General features: G+C 38.0%; 1 pseudogene; it reads left to right on the top strand.

The window, feature by feature from the left end:
* Window positions 1-9,850: 9,850 nt before the first annotated feature.
* Window positions 9,851-10,837, top strand: LOC113896591 (annotated as a pseudogene).
* Window positions 10,838-14,056: the final 3,219 nt, after the last annotated feature.

Here is a 14,056-nt window from a genome sequence, read left to right as displayed (position 1 = left end):
TCTCTACCAAATTGCCTGAGTTCAAAATCAACAAAATGGTGCTTATTAAACTTGAGTAATTCTTAACTGTAGTAGTAGCTTAGTAACAAATCTTACATTAATCTGACAGCTCTTAAGCAATTGTTTTATTGCATTACTGTGTATTTTGTCCCCAAGAGCCTATGAAGTACTTACTCATCTTATTTTCTCCTTTTACAAATTAAATAATTCAGGTTCCTGGGGCATCTGCCTAGACTCGTGTCTCAGCTCAGGAGTTGGGACACAGAGTCTGTAATACTGCATAAATACTGTAGAACCCACTGTTCCCTCCACAGTCTACAATTTGGGTATTAGCTACCAACTGTAGATTTCCTCTAGGAAACAGATATGACTGAGACATTTATTTCAATGTTCTTACATCCAGAAATAATACCCATACCAAGTAAAATTAGTCCCTTTTCTTCTATTCACTTCAGTCTCAAGAAAAGAAAGTACAATAATGTAGGAGGGTGTGTATTGTAAATAAATGTAATATGAAAGATTCAAGAAAAAGAAACATTTGCTTCTCTCCAGGGAAATAGACAATAGTGAAAAAAATTAGAAATAAGTCCAAACATTAGCAGAATGTGACAGAAACCCAAGTAAAAATAATAATAGTTACCCTTTTTATTCTTTTTTCCTGTCTTCCTATCTGATTGACCCCAAAATCAGATGATGCCAAAAGCCTCATCTAGATGGACTAATGGAAAGTGGCCACAATTAACTATATAAAAAGAAACAGGAGAGTGACATCATCCCTGGTTTTACTAAGCCTATTAAGGAAGTGGAATATGGTCTTCTATAGATAAATTCCCTCTGGGACTTTGTAGAATAATGAAATCAAGAGAGTTAAAAGTAACAAATATCTGTACTGCACTTTTCTGATTTTTTCTCATTTTTAGCCACTTTTATTATTAAAGTAGAACTCTTAACCAATATTGACAAAATCTTAAATCTTTACCATCATCAATAAATTATCTATGAAATAGATATTAGCTTATATATCTAATATAAGCCTTAGCCCTTTCACATTAAAAGTGTTTCATATATATATATATATATATATATATATATATATATATCTCCCCATGTAATCTTCAAGAATATTTTGTAAAGTATTGCTGTTTGTCTTATCTTTCACAGATATAGACCCTGAAACTCATAGTCTAATTGATATGTCAAAAGAGTACCAATAATCAGTAATGTAGTTGAGACGAATTTGAGAGGGTATCCTTTACATCTTCATCTGGATCACTCTTCATTATTAATGCTTTGCTGATTGTGCTCTTTCTTTTTTTACTCGGCTGCAATCTGTGTTGCACTGCATTTTAGGATATTTTTTTTTAATTGAAATGTCAACATCTTGTTTATAGAAAAAAATATATATATAAAAACAGAAACCATTACAAAGAAAATATTTTAAAGGGGCCATAATCTAATCTATCAGACAAACACCATGCTTTAACAGTTTTATTTTGCTTGAGATTACAAATATCTACAAATTGTATATCACACACCAGGTAGTTGGGATAAACAAGGCAGCAAGAAGCAACCCCACCATCATGAAACTAGCAGGAAAATTCTTTTGAACCTTTTTCTATATGTGTGCTCTCAAACTATGTTGAGTATTTTTCCATGCCATCTTTTGTCCATGACATCCTTGTCTAGAGAGTGACTCCTGTTTAAAAGGCCTACACTCAGGGGCTGGAGCCTCCCATGTCTTCCAGGGTTTCAGCCTGCAAATGGTTTGTTCTAACCACTTTGTCACATGGTTTCCCAGAAGACTCTGATGGTGCAAGCCCTGGGAGGTTCTAGATAGTGAGAAAAAGGAAGAAATTGCATCTTTTTTCTTGTTTCTGATGAATATCTCTGGAAGTAGCTGTAAGCTATTGAGAACCATGCAGGAACTGGAGGTTCCAGTACTCCAAAGGCAGTTTCAGTGTCAATGGTGGGATGCAGGACTCAGGGCTGCAGCAGGGAAGGGTCCCCTCAGTAACCCTAGAATGCAGCATCTCAGTCAGCTCAGTAGTGTGGGGAATGTGGGGCTCCAGTTTTGGCAAAGACTTGACATTTCCTTCACTTTTCCCCCAGCTTTCACTCCAGCCCATTGACATCCCCATAATCAATCCCCTGAAGTAAATTTCTTCACTTTGAAGTGTGTAAAATGGGACTGGATATTAAATAATTAGGTTAATGTTCTATCAAATGAATATACATTAATTACAATTCCCCATAATATTGAATAATTGTGTTGCATTCACATTCTAAATTACAAGTTATGCTATGATAAAAATATATAGAAAGCATTCTCTGAATGTAATTTCCCCTAAGATAATTTATCAGAGGGTATAGAATACTTGTGGGCTTCCCTGTGAAAGGTTGTTGCTGAATCATGACAAGACGCCGGGATTCTTGGCCTCCAGAGGAGAATTCAATCCAGGACCAGAGACGAGGCTTGATTGCTCAGAGCTTTTGTGTAATAAAGATTTATTAAAGTATAAAGGAGATAGAGAAAGCTTCTAACATAGACATCAGAAGTGGGTAGAAAGAGTACCCCCTAGCTAGTGTTAGCAATGAAGTTATATACTCTCCAATGAATCCAAAGAATGTCTGGAGGTTGTAAAGACCTCACCAGACCTTCTCCCATAATTTACATTTTAAGGTAACAGAATTAGCTAGAAGGTTTAGTCCAGAGACTGCCTTCAGGCAGGATACATTATTGTTCTATAATCCTTGTAAAGACCAGACCTACTCCCATAATTTACATTTTAAGATAACATGATCAGCCACGTTTAATCCAGAGACTGTCCTCAGGCAGGATACATAATCCTAAGGAATAGTAGAGAAAAAAAGGAAGTTTGTCCTTTCTTCCTCCTTGAGTATTCCAGACCCCTCTCTCCTTGGGGACCCCTAGACTTCTTAACAACCTGCCTAGGAAATAACTCTTTCACCTGGCAGTTCAAATGGTAAAGAATCTGCCTGTAGTACAGGAGACCCAGGTTCTATCCCTGGGTCAGGAATATTCCCTGGAGAAGCGAACAGAAATCCTCTGTAGTATTCTAGCCTGGAGAATCCCATAGACAGAGGAGCCGGGTGGAAATACTTCAAGTTTCTTCATACACAACACAGAACTGCTTTTCCACAAATGTCTTCAAATGTACTATGATATCAAATTTCACTTGAACTAGCATTAAGTTGTTGTGCTTTTCCATCTCAGTCAATTTGATAGGCATATAATTAATACCTGCTGTATTGCTGATCTTGTTTGTGACACCAATTGTCTTGCTGTTCACACTATTCACACTGTTCGCCGAACCCAGGGTAGACAAGGCATGAGCTAAGAGGCTAGAAGAAGACTCAAGGAACTATAGGAACGGCAGACACACTTATTCTCTCCTGGCTGGCACAGCAGCCATAACACAGCATCTCTTCTTGATGAAGCAGCAGCTGTAGCAGCAGTCATAACATAAAACAACATAACCACACACAACCCTGTGAGCAAGTGTGTACCTTGTGACATGCATGTGCAATGCTATAAGCAGTCTCAGCTGTTACACAACCATGCAAAGTCATTGTTTACAGAACATGGAGCAAGAGAGCCTAGCCACCCATCTTGGCTAATTTGTCTTCATCCACACCTGCCTTTCTTGATTACTAATATGGTCATAAATTTTCATATGTTTATCCATGTAACTACTGCTTATGTGAAATATGTTTATATCTTTTGCACATTTAATTTTTTAAAGTTTTTCTTTAAAAGTATGAAAGTGTTAATATATTAAGAATAGTAACTCCTTGTGAGTAGTGTTCATTATTTTTTCCTAAATTTTTTATTGTGATATTTTATCTCATCATAATATTTTATTTAGTTTAATGTGTTTTTTATTTTAGCATTTTTGTGTTTAGGAAGTTCTTACACAGTTTGGAATCATTAAAAATAATCAGTTTTGCTTTTTTTTTTTTTTAAAGAATGAGTTTCACGGTATTTTTGAACAGTTAATTTCTAACCCAGCAATAACTTCTTGGGGGTGTGATATGGAGTGGATTTCTAACATGGTTTTCAAGTAGAAACTAACCTCAAGGACTAAAGAATTCGATCTTTCATTCACTCACTCCAAAAATGTATATTCACTACCATTTATGTGCCAGCTGCATTTATCTTTCTCAAGATTGCTTTGGCTTTTCAGGGTCTTTCGTGTTTCCATTAAAATTGCAAAATCTTTTGTTCTATTTCTATGAAAAAATACCATTGGTAATTTGATAGGAATCATACTTGTTTTGGGTAGTATGGTCATTTTCACAATATTGATTCTTCCAATCCAAGAATATGGTATGTCTATCATTATGTTTGTGTCATCTTTGGTTTCTTTCATCGGTATCTTATAGTTTTCTGCATACAATCTTTTGCCTCCTTAGGTAGGTTTGTCCAACAACAGGTGAGTGGATTAATAAAGATGCAGTATATATGTACAATGAAATATTACTCAACTATAAAAAGAACAAAATAATTCCATTTTTAGCAACATGGACGGGCCTAGAGATTCTCATGGTGATTGAACTAAGACACAGAAAGACTAATATCACTTATATGATGAATATTTTAAAAGGAAACAGAACTGAGTCACAGATGTACAAAACAGACAAATGGTTACCAGGGGATGAAGAGAGAAGGGATAAATTGGGAGACTGTGTTTGACATACTCACACTGCTTGCATGTATACCAATTCACTTCAAAAGTGTCTGACTCTTTGTGACCCTATTGACTGTAGCCTGCCAGGCTCCTCTGCCTAGGGATTCTCCAGGCAAGAATACTGGAGTGGGTTGCCATGCCCTCCTCCAGGGTATCTTCCCTGACCCAGGGGTTGAACCAGCATCCCCTGCAGCTTCTGAATTTCTGTCAATTTGTTTACCACTGAGCTGCCAAGGAAGCCCATATACACACCATTATATAAAAAAGACATCTAATAATAAACTGCCATTTAGGACAAAGAACCCTACTCAATACTCCGTAATGGCCTCCATGGGAAAAAAATCTAAAAAAAGAGTTGATGTATGCATATATGTATCAACCTCATACCTGCCAAAGATGCTCCAAGCACTCAAATAAAACCTTGTGTGCACCAGGACCCAGAGACCCCACAGAGACTGAGCCAGACCTGCCTTTGAGTGTTTGCGTGTCTCTTGAGGCAGCATGGATTAGCACTGGCCTGTTGCAGGGACAGGGCCTCTGGCTGCAGCAGACCTGGGAGGTGTGACATGTGACATAACTCCTCTTGGAGGAGGTTGCCATTAGTCCCACCATACAGCCACCAAGCAGATTACCCACAAACTGGAGAACAATTATACCAAAGATATTCTTGCACTGTTGCAAAAGTTCTAGGGCCCACAACAGTTTTCCCAACCTGGGGATCCAGCAAAATCACTGAGAATCCCCAGGGAATTTGACTTTCAAGACCAGTGGGATTTGATTACAGAACTTCCACAAGACTGTAGAAACAGACGCTTGGAGGGCACAAACAAAACCTTGTGTGCACCAGGACACAGGAGAAAGGAGCAGTGACCCCACAAGAGGCTGAGCCAGACTTGCCTGTAAGTGTCCAGGAATCTTCAGCAGAAGTGTGGGTCGACAGTGGCCTGCCAATGGTTCTGGGGCACTGAATACAACAGTCCTGGGAGCTGCAGCATGCTGACATAAGTACTTTTGAAGGAGGTTACCATTACTGCCATTACCCCTACCATAGTTTGTTCTCAGGTCAAACTACAGGGAAGGAACAAGCCCCACCTATCAGGAGAAAGTTGAATTAAAGATTTACTGAGTATGACCACCCCTCCATCAGAGCAAGACTCAGTTTGCCCCACAGCAGGTACCTCCCATCAGGAGGCTTTCACAAGCCTCTAATCCTTACTCATCAGAGGAAAGACAGAATGAAAACCACAGTCACAGAAAATCAACCAAACTGATCATATGGATCACAGCCTTGCTTAACCCAATGAAACTATGAGCTATGCTGTGTAGGGCCACCAAAGATGGATGGACGGGTCATGGTGGACAATTCTGACAAAACATGGTTCACAGGAGAAGGGAATGGCAAACCACTTCAGCATTCTTGCCTTGAGAACCCCATGAACGATATGAAAAGGCAAAAAGATATGACATTGAAAGATGAACTCCCCAGGTCAGTAGGGGCCCAATATTTTACTGGAGAAGATCAGGGAAATAGCTCTAGAAGGAATGAAGAGTCTGAACCAAAGTGGAAACAATGCCTAGTTGTGGATGTGAAAGTGGATGTGGGTGTGAAAGTAAAGTCCAATGCTGTAAGAACAGTGTTGCATAGGATCCTGTAATGTTAGGTCCCTGAAACAAGGTAAATGGGAAATGGTCATACAGGAAAGGGCAGGAGGGAACATTGACATTTTAGGAATCAGTGAACTAAAATGGACCAGAATGGGAGAATTTAATACAGGTGATCATTATATCTACTACTGTGGGCAAGAATCCCAAGAGAAGAGTACAAAGTGCAGTACTTGGGTGCAATCTCAAAAATGACAGAATGATCTCTGTTCATTTCCAAAGCAAACTATTCAATATCACAGTAATCCAAGTCTATGCCCCAATCACTAATGCCGAATACGTTGAAGTTGAACAGTTCCATAATGACCTACAAGACCTTCTAGAACTAACACCAAAAAAAAAAAAAGTCCTTTCCATCATAGGGTACTGGAATGCAAAAGTAGGAAGTCAAGAGATACCTGGAGTAACAGGAAAGTTTGGCCTTGGAGTACAAAATGAAGCAGGGCAAAGGCTAACAGAGTTTTGCCAAGAGAATGCACTGGTCACAACAAACACCTTCTTCCAAAAACACAAGGGAAGTCTCCACACATGGACATCACCAAATGCTCAATACTGAAATCAGATTGATTATATTCTTTCCAGTCCAATTTGGAGAAGCTCTATTCAGTCAGCCAAAACAAGACTGGAAGCTGACTTGTGGCTCAGATCATGAACTCCTTATTGCAAAATTCAGACTGAAATTGAAGAAAAAAAGGGGAAACCACTATACCATTCAGGTATGGCCTAAATCAAACTCCTTATAATTATACAGTGGAAGTGACAAATAGATTCAAGGGATTGTATCTGATAGAGTGCCTGAAGAACTCTGAAAGGAGGTTTGCAACATTGTGCAGGAGACAGTTATCAAAATCATCCCCAAGAAAAAGAAATGCAACAAGGCAAAATGGTTATCCGAGGAGACCTTACAAATAGCTGAGAAAAGAAGATAAGTGAAAGGCAGAGGACAAAAGGAAAAATATACCCATCTGAATGCAGAGTTCAAAAAATTAGCAAGGAGAGATAAGAAAGCCTTCCTCAGTGATCAATGCAAAGAAATAGAGGAAAGCAATAGAATGAGAAAGACTAGAGATCTCTTCAAGAACATTAGAGATACCAAGGGAACATTTCATGCAAAGATGGGCATGAAATAAAGGACAATAAAGGACAGAAATGGTATGGACCTAACAGAAGCAGAAGATATTAAGAAGAGGTGGCAAAAATACACAGAAGAACTGCACAAAAAAGATCTTCATGACCCAGATAACCATGATAGTGTGATTACTCACCTAGAGCCAGACATGCTGGAATGTAAAGTCAAGTGGGCCTTATGAAGCATCACTATGAACAAAGCTAGTGGAGGTGATGGAATTCCAGCTGAGCTATTTCATATCCTTAAAGACGATGCTTTTAAAAGTGCTGCACTCAATACGCCAGCAAATTTGGAAAATTCAACAGTGGCCAGGGGACTGGAAAAGGTCAGTTTTTATTCCAATCCAAAAGAAAGACTATGTCAAAGAATGTTCAAACTACCTCACAATTGCACTCATCTCACATGCTAGCAAAATAATCCTTAAAATTCTCCAAGTGAAGCTTCAACAGCAAGCGAATTGAGAACTTCCAGATGTTCAAGCTGAATTTAGAAAAGGCAGAGGAACCAGAAAGGAAATTGTCAACATCTGTTGGATCATAGAAAAAGCAAAAGAATTCCAGAAAAACATCTACTTCTGCTTCATTGACACGCTAAAGCTTTTGACTGTGTGGAAATCAAAAAACTGTAGCAAATTCTTAAAAAAGATGGGAATACCAGACCACCTTACCTGCCTCCTGAGAAACCTGTATGAAGCTTAAGAAGCAACAGTTAGAACTGGATATGGAACAATGGACTGATTCCAAATCAGGGAAGGAGAACATCAAGGCTGTATATTGTCACCCTGCTTAATTAGCTTATATGTAGTGTATGTGGACAGAGGAGCCTGGTGGGCTGCAGTCCATGGGGTCTCTAGGAGTCGGACACGACTGAGCGACTTCACTTTCACTTTTCACTTTCATGCATTAGAGAAGGAAATAGCAACCCACTTCAGTGTTCTTGCCTGGAGAATCCCAGGGATGGGGGAGCCTGGTGGGCTGCTGTCTATGGGGCTGCACAGAGTCGGACATGACTGAAACGTCTTAGCAGCAGCAGTGTACTTTATGGGAAATGCCAGGCTGAACTAAGCACAAGCTGCAATCAAGATTACCAGGAGAAATATCAATAACCTCAGATATACAGAAGACACCACGCTTATGGCAGGAAATGAAGAGGAGCTAAAGAAACTTCTGATGACAGTGAAAGAGGAGAGTGAAAAAGTTGGCTTAAATCTCAACATTAAAGAAACTAAGATCATGGCATCTGGTCCCATCACTTCATGGCAAATAGAAGGTTGTGGGGTGGGGGGCGGGGAGGAGTAGAAGCCAGTGACAGATTTTCTCTTCTTGGGCTTCAAAATCATTGCAAATGGTGACTGCAGCCATGAAATTAAAAGATGTTTGTTCCTTGGAAGAAAAGCTATGACAAACCTAGAGAGCGTATTGAAAAGCAATGATGTCACTTTACCGACAAAGGTTTCTGTTTTCAAAGCTATAGTCTTTCCAGTAGTCATGTTTGGATATGAGAGTTGGACCATAAAGAAGGCTGAGCATCCAAAAATTGATGGTTTCGAACTGTTGTCCTGGAGAAGACTCTTGATAGTCCCTTTGGCTGCAGCGAGATCAAGACAGAATCCTAAAGAAAATCAACCCTGAATACTCATTGGAAGGACTGAAGCTGAAGTTCTAATACTTTGGCCACCAGATGTGAAGAGCCAACTCATTGGGAAAGACCATGATGCTGGGAAAGACTGAAAGCAAAAGAAGAAGAGGGAAGCAGAGGATGACATGGTTTGATAGCATCACTGACTCAATGGACATGAGCTTGGACAAACTCTAGGAGATAGTGAGGGACAGGGAAGCCTGGTGTGCTGCAGTCCGTGGGGTCACAAAGAGTTGGACACGACTTAGCAAGTAAAGAACAACAATGATACATCTAGTAAGGTTTTCTTCCTGGTGGCTCAGAAGGTAAAGTCTCTGCCTGCAATACGAGATCTGGGTTTTATGTTTGAGTAGGGAAGATCCCCTGGATAAGGAAATGGCAACCCCCTCCAGTATTCTTGACCTGAGAATTTCATGGACAGAGGGGCCTAGAAGGCTACAGTCCATGGAATTTCAAGGAGTTGTACATGACTGAGCGACTAACACTTACTTAAGCGTTTCTTTTTTATTTTTTCTTCCAGTTTTATTGAGATAAAATTGACATACAGCACTTTGTAATATGTAGAGCATAAATCTGACTTACATACATCATGAAATTATTACAACAGTAAATTTAGTGATATTACATGATCTCATAAAGATAAAACATTAAAGAAATTTTTAAAATTTTCCTTGTGAAGGAGAATAGGGTGCTATCTTCTTCCTCTCGCAGTCGCCGCCGCGGAGCGGAGCTGAGGCCATCAGATCAAGGAGCGCGGTGACCGGGAGGGTTGGGTCTATGGTCGCTCCGCGGGCCGCTCCGCTGGCTGGTGCTTTTTTATCAGAGCAAGCTGTATTCCATGGCAGGGAACTTTTGGCAGAGCTCCCACTATTTACAATGGATTTTGGATAAACAAGATCTGTTGAAGGAACACCAAAAAGATTTAAAGTTTCTCTCAGAAGAAGAGTATTGGAAATTACAGATATTTTTTACAAATGTTATCCAAGCATTAGGTGAACATCTTAAATTGACAACAAATCATTGCCACTGCTAAGGTCTATTTCAAGAGATTCTATGCAAGGTATTCTCTGAAATGTATAGATCCTGTATTAATGGCTCCTACATGTGTGTTTTTGGCATCCAAAGTAGAGGAATTTGGAATAGTCTCAAATACAGGATTGATTGCTGCTGCTACTTGTGTATTGAAAAGTAGATTTTCATATGCCAAAGGAATTTCCTTATAAGATGAACCATGTATTAGAATGTGAATTCTATCTTTTAGAATTAATGGATTGTTGCTTAATCTATCATCCTTATAGACCTTTGCTCCAGTATGTGCAGGACATGGGCCAAGAAGACGTGTTGCTTCCCCATGCATGGAGGATAGTGAATGATACTTACAGAATGGATCTTTGCCTACTGTATCCTCCTTTCATGATAGCTTTAGCTTGCCTGCATGTAGCCTGTGTTGTACAGCAGAAAGATGCCAGAGAGTGGTTTGGTGAGCTTTCTGTGGATATGGAGAAGATTTTAGAAATAATCAGGGTTATTTTAAAGTTGTATGAGCAGTGGAAAAAATTTGATGAGAGAAAAGAGATGGCAACTATTCTTAGTAAGATGCTGAAACCAAAACCACCTCCAAACAGTGAAGGAGAGCAGGGTCCAGATGGAAGTCAGAACTCTAGCTACAGCCAATCTTAAAACATTCTGAAGAATTTCATAGTGGAAATAATCACAGTTGGAAATAAACCATTGGGCAGATTTCAGTAATGTCTTCAATGGAACACAAATGAAAATGAATAGTTTGTCAAGCATATTAGGAAGTGATTTTATTTTTGCAAAATGTTTTCCTTACCTAACTTGATTCTAATACATAATTGATCAAAATCTATTGTTTATGAAAGTTTGGAAAGGTTCTAAGAGGACCTACAGACAGACATACATAGACTTTTGAAAATTAATAGCTTCTGATTAGTAAAACTTTTCTTAATTTGGATAATGGAAATTTTAACTTTTTATTAAGCCAAAAAACATGAAACATAATTTGTTTAAAATTCTCTTTTGTCACTGAATGACCAAAAAAGGAAATAAGTCAAATATATTAGGGTCTTCTTTTTTCCCTCTTTAAGTTAAAATTTTAAATTGTATTTAAAGAATCATATCTTATAAAATCCTGGAAGGTTTTGGTGATAATGATGATGATGATTTCAGGGAAATGAATCAATTACCTATGATTTTAAAGTGTAATTATTCAGTAGTTTTGGTATCTTGCCATGGAGGATACCAGCCCAGCCTAGCAGAAAAGTGCAATATGTACAGTATACTTTGACATTTTAAAAGTTATACTCCATAACCATTTTGAAATGCTGGGCAAACGTTTTTAAAAATTGCATTTAATTCAGTTAATCAGGCATTTTGAAAGCTAATTGGATGAAAACTGTAATATGGTTGAAATTTGCTAACACTTTTGTTATTTTTACTGTGAAGTTTTTATATGACGTACACACTCTAGTTTATTTTTGTGTCTCAGTGTGGACTTACAGATTTACTACAGGAATCCTGAGCCAGGAACACAGTCAGGTTTCAGGCCAGTTAGATACTGGCTGTTCTTAATTCTCATCTGAGTGTAGGACTTCAGACTAAATGTTAAGTCAGTGGGACTTTGCTGTCTGTAGAAGTTAGTAAATTACATGATCGTTTTTTTCTCAGACTTGAAAGAGTGATAAAATTTGGAGTCATAGGATATTTTTGTACAATTTAAGGATTAAAAATTTTTATAATTCAATTGTGAATAATGGATTATTAAATGTTGACTTCCTAGTATAAAACTACAAGAATAAAAATACATTCTCCAGCTTAAAAAAAAATGTCCTTGTGATGAGGAATCAGGATTTACTTTTAATAACTTTCATATGTAACATACATCAATATTAATTCCATTAATATTTATCATGTTTTACCTGGGAATCCCACGGACAGAAGAGCCTGGCAGGCTACAGACCATGGGGCTGCAAAGAGTCAGACCATACTTAGGAACTACAACAACAGCAACAGCAACAAACATGATTTCCCTAGTACTATTTATCTTATAATGAGAATTTATACCTTCTGATTGCATTCACTTAATTTTATGTCTCTAGTAACCACAAATCTGACGTCTTTGCTATGAGTTTGCTTGACTGTTTGTCTGAAGTGTAACTGAGCTACTGTACTATTGTAATCCCTGTTACACAACATAATGACTTGATATTTCTGCACATTTCAAAATGACCACCATGATATGTCTAGTTTTGATTTGTCACCATATATTATGTAGTTATTGACCACGTCCCCTACATTATAAATTTCACACCCTGATTGATTTATTTTACAACTAATTTTTATTTTATACTTCTTACTGTCCTTCAGGTATTTCTTTTCTTCCCTATATTCTTCTCTCTGGCACACCCCCAGTTTATTCTCTGTATCTATGATTTCAGGTTTGTTTGTTTGTTTGATATATGTGTTCCTTTTTTTTTTTTTTTTAGATCCATAACTAAGTGAAATTATACAGTATTTATCTTTCCTGTCTGACTTATTTCACTCAACATAATACATTCTAAGTCCATCCATGTGCTGCAAATGGCAAATTTTTATAATTTTTTAATGGCTGAGTGGCATTTACATATATATATATAATATTTTTTCTATTCATTATCTATTAATGCACACTTAGGCTGCCTCCATATCTTGGATACTGTGAATAATGTTGCAATGAATATAGGGGAGCACATATCTTTTTAATTCAGATAAATAACAAGGTGGGGGATTGCTGGATGTAAAAGTAGTTCTATTTTAATTTGTTGAGGAATCTCCATACTGTTTTCCATGCTGGCTGCACCAATTTACAATCACAACTTAGTGCCAGAGTCTTCCATTTTATCCACATCCTTCTGAGCAGTTGTTTGTTGTCTTTCTGCCTAAAGCCATTCTGACACTCTGACAACTGTGTGGTGAAGATTCATTATGGTTTAGATTTACATTTCCCTGATGACTAGTGATACTGAACATCATTTCATATGCCTGTTGGTTAACTGTTTATCTTCTTTGGAAAAAATGTCTATTCAAGTCCTCTGTCTGTTAAAAAGGAGAGATTAAAATATATCTGACAGGAATAGCATATGAGTTGGGAGTGCAACTTCCATTAATTAATGGAATTAGTCAATTAAAATGGATTAATTAATTAATGGAATATCCCATTAATGAAATATGCAACTCATATTCCAGACATCCTGGAATGTGAAGTCAAGTAGGCCTTATGAAGCATCACTATGAACAAAGCTAGTGGAGGTGATGGAATTCCAGTTGAGCTATTACAAATCCTAAAAGATGATGGTGTTAAACGTGCTTCACTCAATATGCCAGCAAATTTGGAAAACCCAGCAGTGGTCACAGGACTGGAAAAGTCAGTTTGCATTCCAATCCCAAAGAAAGGTGATGCCAAAGAATGCTCAAACTACTGCACAATTGCACTCATCTCACACACTAGTAAAGTAATGCTCAAAATTCTCCAAGCCAGGCTTCAGCAGTACATGAATCGTGAACTTCCAGATGTTCAAGCTGGATTTAGAAAAGACAGAGGAACCAGAGATCAAATTGCCAACATCTGCTGGATAATCGAAAAAGCAAGAGAGTTCCAGAAAAACATATACTTCTGCTTTATTGACTATGCCAAAGCCTTTGACTGTGTGGATCACAACAAATTGTGGAAAATTCTTCAAGAGATGGGAATATCAAACTACCTTACCTGCCTTCTGAGAAATATGTATGCAGCTCAAGAAGCAACAGTTAGAACCAGACATGGAACAACAAACTGGTTCCAAATGGGAAAGGAGTACGTCAAGGCTGTATAGTGTCACCTTGCATATTTAATCTCTATGCAGGGGTTTCCATGATAGCT

Source organism: Bos indicus x Bos taurus, chromosome 7 (assembly GCF_003369695.1).
Source record: "Bos indicus x Bos taurus breed Angus x Brahman F1 hybrid chromosome 7, Bos_hybrid_MaternalHap_v2.0, whole genome shotgun sequence".
NCBI classification, from domain to species: Eukaryota; Metazoa; Chordata; class Mammalia; order Artiodactyla; family Bovidae; genus Bos; species Bos indicus x Bos taurus.
The sequence above is the reverse complement of the archived record's forward strand: the minus strand, read 5'-3'. Positions and strand labels throughout refer to the sequence as shown.